Source organism: Orbicella faveolata, unplaced genomic scaffold (assembly GCF_042242905.1).
Source record: "Orbicella faveolata isolate gen_17 unplaced genomic scaffold, um_ofav_v1 contig_25, whole genome shotgun sequence".
In the NCBI taxonomy this organism is placed as follows: domain Eukaryota; kingdom Metazoa; phylum Cnidaria; class Anthozoa; order Scleractinia; family Merulinidae; genus Orbicella; species Orbicella faveolata.
The window spans coordinates 23,285,448-23,292,763 of record NW_028301553.1 but is presented as its reverse complement, the minus strand read 5'-3'; the positions used below and the strand labels follow the sequence as shown (position 1 = coordinate 23,292,763).

Here is a 7,316-nt window from a genome sequence, read left to right as displayed (position 1 = left end):
CAGGAGTCACTGATACCGAAAATCGATCGATTCGCGGACTTTCAGTCTTTTAAATTGAAGTTGGGTTAGAAGGTATGCACCAAACTAAATCGCTGCGTTGATCGACACCGCACTAAGCTGTCTTTTTGTGAACTTTCCGCGCATCCACAACGACAAAATAAAGCTAGAATTGTTACTGCACATGCAGGCGTCCCAAGCTTACGTCTCTAGAGAAGAGAAAAATTAATTCTCGGACACGTACGTATTTACTCATGAAGGACCATGAAAGCGTCACGTGTTGTGTGAGTTCAAGACGGAAAGAGCCCTGGTAACCGAGTTTGAACTGACGCGAGTTAGGTTAGGCAGGGAACCGTAAGGGACACGGCCGGCCCAACGACCGTTTTCTCTCGAATGCTTTGAAACGCTGTTTTAGGCTATCTGGTGTACTTTCAAAGCTCTGTAGGTTAATTTTAGGTTGCGCAAAAAAAAAAAAAAAAATTATCTGTTCGGTTATTCTAGAGGAGCTTGAGTATTCTCGTACTTATTAGGGCTTTTTTGTCCATTTCCCGAAAACGTTAGGACTTATCGCCTTTCCGAAAATGATAGCTGACTTTTTTTCGGTAACCCAAAATGACATTTTGTCTTTTTTTGGTGATTTCTACCGTTCTGTGCTTTCATTGCCGTCACTGTTATCCCAGTCCCTTTGTAAGAGCATACCAGCCTTGTGAGTGCCCGATCTCCAACAAACAGGAATCAGCGGTCTTCATGTTAGGTACCAGGTCCTCTCGGTTCTCCCGCCATGTTTGGCAGTTCGTTGGAACTTGCATCGAACTCGAGCTCTGTTTTAACAGGCCAAAATCCACTCTACCTTCGCTTCGTCATCGTGCACGGTTTCAAGGCAAAGTTTTCCGTTACCCAGAAGCTGAAGATAGCGATTACAGGCAACAACAACAACAAGAGGTGAGCAAGTTTTGCATAAATTGAACGAGTAGAGTTAAGTAACGTCAAAATACGTATACATTTCGTTTTGCCTTTGGTTGTGAATGTGTCATTATCAAGGAGAGGTTACATTGCTTGTGGCATCGACTTTGTTGATGTTTACCAGCCGTGCATAAAGAGCTTTATGATCTGTTATTATCTGTTCTCGATAACCGAGTAAGAGCATGCGACATTTGTTATTGGCTTATACGCACCTTATGATTCCTTCTGATGCATTCTCTTGTAAGGTTATGTTGCCTTCTGATGTGAATGCTAGTAAGCTAAAATGTAATGTGCCATCTTCAGCAGAGAAATTTCTCTTATGCTAATGTAAGTATTCTGAAGTTACTCAAGTGTCTACAGTTGTACCTACATGCAAGTTACAATATGCTACACAACTGTACGTGGACATTGCACCCACTGGTGCTAATAGTAAGTTAAATGTTGTGAAATTTTCTTTCACAAAAAAAACACTACGATACTTTATAAAGAGGTATACATGTACCTCAAACTGTCATGAAAACTACACAGGACTTGAAAAAAAAAAAAAAAGGAAGAGTAACTTGCCCAGGCAGGAAAATGTACTTGTCTTGGACGACACAGTATAATCAATCGATTATTTCATAACAATCAATAGAAATTAGTCAATGATATCAGAAATCAATAAAAGGATTCGTCATGAGTAATCGATTGTGATCAAATTTTCAATAAGCATTATCAATTTTGCTGATACTAGCTTATCTTTTAAGCAACATTTAATAAGAAAGATATAAAGTGAAATATGAAATCATGAATACAATTGCATAAAAACATAACATTGTATCTTGTAAACAGAATATTTTGTTGGCATACATGTATCGGGAACTATGTTTTGGGGGTCTTTGGTAGTGCCTTTGAAATCTACATAAAAAAGTTACAATCAAACATTGTGTTGAGGGACACAATTTTTCTACAGTTTATGTGAACTAACAAAGAGAGGCCAACTTTCAATTGATTCTCTAATGACTGATAAATTTGGTAAAATCAAATCAATAACTTGAAACTTCTCTAGCATGTGAGTATGAATTTCTTTCAGTTGATTGATAGCACTGATAACACTTACATTAATTTCAATTTATTGATTTATATCAATTTATGGATCAATTTCAATCGATTGCCTCACCCTGGGATGACCAGACAGCACTTTAGAGCCCTGTCACAGCTGTACATTTTACTTGGACGAAAGTGGGCTTTTACCAAATACATGTAGGTTTCATGTGTCATGCATCTGTTCATTCATCTGTAGCAGGGCAGGAAAAAAAATTGTAAGTCACTTGCCCAGTGGGCCAGTCAATTTCAGTTTTCACTTGCCCCCATTTAAATATTAGTTGCCAGTGTGGTGGCCAGTGAGGAAATCAGAGGACAAATGCGAATGAAGTACGCTTGGATTCCTAACTATAAATTCTTGCTTTCAACCTAATAATTAACTAATCTTTAGGTCTTAAGTTTTGAAATGGAATGACTGGAAATGATCATTTCTCAAGCTGGCATTTTTAGTCAGACTCACAAGACAACTGAGGCTACATTGTAATTTCACTTGCCTACCGGGCCACTAAACTTCTATTTTCACTTGTCCAAGAGCAAAATTTACTTGGCTGAGGAAATCAGACCTGGGTTTTTCCTGCCCTGAGTAGATCACAGATAACACCAAAATGTGGTAAAAACAAAAAATATTCACATAAGCCATTACCAGAGTGTGTCACAGAATCTGTGAATTTTTCAGGCATGTGTCACTGATGTTCTTACCACATTTCGATGTCTTCTGTGATCTATTTCTGAACAGATGCGTGACAACATAGAATCTATCTGCTTCGTAATACATAACAGAAACAAAAACAAACATTTATGACATCATCTGTACCTTTGTCCACCAATAGAGCATAAGTGCACGTAAGAAACAATCAAATTGTGTCTGTAAATAACTTGACTTATTATTTAAACATTGTTTGATAGGAGTTTGATTTATTGTGCATGAATATTAGAATGTAGAAGATAGTGAACATTGAATATTTACTGCCACACATTTTGAGTTTAGTTCTTCTACATCCTCTGACATTCAGTGCCTTCCAATCAGAGATGCAAAGTTTTTGTCACACAGTAGCTACAGATGTAGATGTAAGATCTGTTTGATTGATAAATATTCAGGGCTCAAAATAATGGCCGGTCAACGGGCAATGTCTGGCCAGAATGGTGACTTGACTGGCCAAAAACTTCACTCGCCGGTCATGTTGACCAGTCATGTCATGTTGAGACGGTCACGTTGTTCATTCTTGAATAAACAATCAAATCCCCAACTGTAAATCTGAGAGTTTTTAATCTCTTTTTTATTATGACCTCTAATGAAAACATACACCAATGCATACATGTATCTGTTCAAACGGCTAAAGACCATTCGCTTGCTGTTTGTCATGCATTCAAGATCGATAGGAATGCCATTCGAGTGACTGGGGTTAAATCTGTTCGGAAAAATATTAAGCCAATTTTTAAACGGTCTAGCAGTGACTGGAACAAACAAACTATATTTGTGGGTTTAATTTGGCTCACATTACATGTACTTGATTTTTGCGTAAATATCCTGACTGGTCAGAAACGAGACGTGACCGAGCTAAAATTACTTTGGCCAGTCAACATGACCGGCTACAGTCCGATTTCAAAGGACACAGTATATATTGGAATGATAAGAAACAAAATAATAACTCCAGTGTAAAATTCGCTGATTGATATCATACACAGAATTTGCAGATTCATACTCAGACATAACTTATCTTATTTAACGAAATGTTTTATGTTACTTTTAGGATGAAGTGAAATTGAGAGTGGTCAATACATGCATACTCCTTGGCATTGATGCTTGATCAGGAAAAAATCAGCCACTGAGAAGTCTACAGTACTTTTGACTCTATAAGGGGTCCAAGGCCCATTTCTTGAAGGCCCTGGAAACTTTTCGGGCCCACAAAGCCATCTTTAATTGAGCTGTGTCTAAAAACTAAGAGCTGTATATGCCTGAAACTTCTTGTGTGAAGGAAACCGCTGTTCCTATTGAGAATAAGCTATTAAAACAGCTCTGTAAGCATAAGATTTCAGATTTTGGTATGGCTTTCTGGGTGCGAAAACTTTTTGGGACCTTCGAGAAATGGGCCCCTGGTGCATTACAGTCTAACATGGTGACCTTCAACACTTTGATATGCTCTGGCAGCTTTCTGGTATAAATTCAACCACTTTAAACATTTTTTAATGCTTTGAAGTATCACCTACACTGTACCTGTGTTAGTGAATTAGCATCAAATTTAAATATCTTAGATTGCTAGGTTGATACTTATTGTTCAATACAGCAGCTATAAGATTTCATCATAAAAAGAAAAGGCTATGTTTACATACATGTAGTACCAGAACAATAATTTATTAACTTATGATGTGTTATGGGAACTATTGTACTAGATAGGCCTTTCAATTTCAACAGGCCCCTATGAACTTTTTTTTACAGGACAGTTTTTTTTATCACAAAAAGAAAAAGTAAAATTTTGAATATTGTTTACAGTGAATGTTTTGTCAGGGGTCCAAAATGTTTACATACTGTTTGGATTCCGTACAGTTTTGGAAAAAGAAGGAAACTGTGACTTTGTAAACATAGCCTAAAAGATGTCAGAAGCCTTGTTTTATGTTATGCAATGTAGTATTCCTTTGGCATGAATGTTTTTATGAATGTCAATCTCTATCTTGTGGTAAATGTTTTTTCTCCCTTTTTCTGTTATTTCAAAAGAATAATTCACTCTATGAAAAAAGTTGATCAATACTTCACACTTACATTACAGTAATTCTCATAATAAGGTAAAGGTAAAGTCTGCATACGAGCCACGTGGCCCAACAGGCTGGAGCTTATCCCGCTTTCTGTAGCAGGAAGCAACTAGGACTATATCTACTCCCCCTGGATGAGATGCCAGTCCATTGCAGGGTTATCCCACCGTTAAATTGGCTGGTACCCACTTATACACCTGGGTGGAGAGGCACTGAGAGTAAAGTGTGTTGCCCAACAACATAACAGAATGTACCCGCCTAGGGCTTGAACCCGGATCGCTGGATCAGGAGTTGAGCGCACTACATGTAACTACGAGGCCATCGTGCCTCCCCCATTTTTCATAACAATTATTAAGGCTAATTTAATCCTACATTAATTACTTAGTGAGGAAAAACAGTTTATTCATTCATTTTGTGACGAAGTTATTATCATCATGTTACATTTGACTTTGTGGATTTAGTATATATTTAAGACAGGTACCCATTCGCAAACAATTTTCATTTAGTAATACACCTAAATTGCAAAATTTTTACTAGTTGTAGCTGACAACAGTATAGTTCTTAATCATTTTATTATTTATGAATTAAATAGAGCTGAATATGACATGGTTTCACACAATCTTGAAAAGGTCTTGAATTTTGGTAGTCTTCTTGAAAAGTGCTTGAATTCGGTTAAAGGAGCTCAGTCATGGTAATTTAAAATATTTTGGCCATGCACAAAATTACATTTAAGTCATCTTGTTATGGATAGATAGAAAAGAAAACATGTTTTATTTGTTGCAATGTATACATTGTAAACCTTATTCATGGCATATAAAAACTATTTGAATTTTACTGAGCTTGTTCTGATTGCAATAAATTTCTGATTCTGTATAAATTTGCATATTTTCTACTATTATAATTGAGGTCAACAGATTTGATTACAATAAAACAGTACATTCCATGCATTTTTCTTCAAGTTATTATTTACAAGTCATTTATCGTACAGGGTTTCTGCCTCCCTTTTTCGATTTCTATGTTATTTACAGGCTCCCTTTTTCCATTTCCAGGTTATTTACAGGCTCCCTTTTTCAATTTACAGGTTATTTGGAGGCTCCCTTTTTCAATTTACAGGTTATTTACAGGCTCCCCTTTTCAATTTACATGTTATTTACAGGGTCCCTTTTTCGATTTCCATGTTATTTACAGGCTCTCTTTTTCCATTTACATGCTATTTACAGGCTCCCTTTTTCGATTTCCATGTTATTTACAGGCTGCCTTTTTTGATTTAAGTGTTATTTACAGGCTCCCTTTTTCGATTTACATGTTATTTACAGGCTCCCTTCTTCGATTTACATGTTATTTACAGGCTCCCTTCTTCGATTTACATGTTATTTACAGGTTCCCTTTTACGATTTACATGTTATTTACAGGCTCCCTTTTTTGATTTACATGTTATTTACAGGCTCCCTTTTTCGATTTACATGTTCTTTATGGGCTCCTTTTTTGATTTCCATGTTATTTACAGACTCCCTTTTTCGATTTACACGTTATTTACAGGCTCCCTTTTTCGATTTACATGTTATTTACAGGCTCCCTTTTTTGATTTACACGTTATTTACAGGTTCCTGTTTTTATTTTCCATGTTATTTACAGCCTCCCTTTTTTTATTTGCATGTTGTTTACAGCCTCACCTTTTTTTATTTACATGTTATTTACAGTATTATGGCAGCCTCCCTGTATTAAATTTACATGTTATTTACGGGTTTCCAGGTTGAATCACAAGAAATTTACAGGCTATTTACAGTATTTGCAGGAACAGTCTACATGTTATTTACATGATCTTAGCCCTTTGCTTTGAAACATTTACAGTGTTTTCTTCATCATTTACATGTTTCACTTAAAATATTTACATGTTTTTTACATGAAACCTCCAAAACATGTAAAAGGGGAAAAATCATGTAAATTGTTCTTTACAGTCTCTTTTTGATTATTTACATGTTAATTACATGTTATTTACATACTCAGTAAATTTTCAACTTTTCCAGTGCCCTGCACAGAATTATTAGCCTCACATCTGAACACAAGCTGGCAAGCATTATCTATCGTTTTAATCCAAGTTCCTGATATTCCCATGTTTGTAATCAGTGTCATTTTCATACAACGAAAAAGTGTGCACTGGTGGATTGGCTTCAGCAGTGCATGTGAAGTTTATTACAATTCCTCTACAAACTTTGCTTGTTGTATTTGTGGTAAAGATGACATTTTCAGGTCCATCTGCAAGGAAATTAAACAAAACGATCAATTATGACCTCTCGCTATAAATAGTTACTTCAGAGAAAAATATGCTCTTCTTGTCTCCTTACATTTATTCGCATGGCTAGCATATGAAGGACATCATGTGTGCAATGTAAAGTCATGTAGAACCTGACATCTACATTATTAACAACTTGTAGGTTAGTAGCTAGCTTAACCAAGGCTGGTAGTAGTCATTTATCTACACTTGTTGCAACAACCATGATGATTGTCACAAATTGTAATTCAAC

The 7,316-nt window shown here is 36.2% G+C and overlaps 1 long non-coding RNA gene across 1 annotated transcript; it reads left to right on the top strand.

Annotated features, from left to right (window-relative positions):
• The first annotated feature begins 629 nt into the window (after positions 1-629).
• LOC149109528 (uncharacterized) lies at positions 630-5,629 on the top strand. Its single transcript, XR_016208642.1, has 2 exons — positions 630-939; positions 3,795-5,629. It is a non-coding gene; the product is annotated as an uncharacterized LOC149109528 (long non-coding RNA).
• The last annotated feature ends 1,687 nt before the right edge of the window (positions 5,630-7,316 follow it).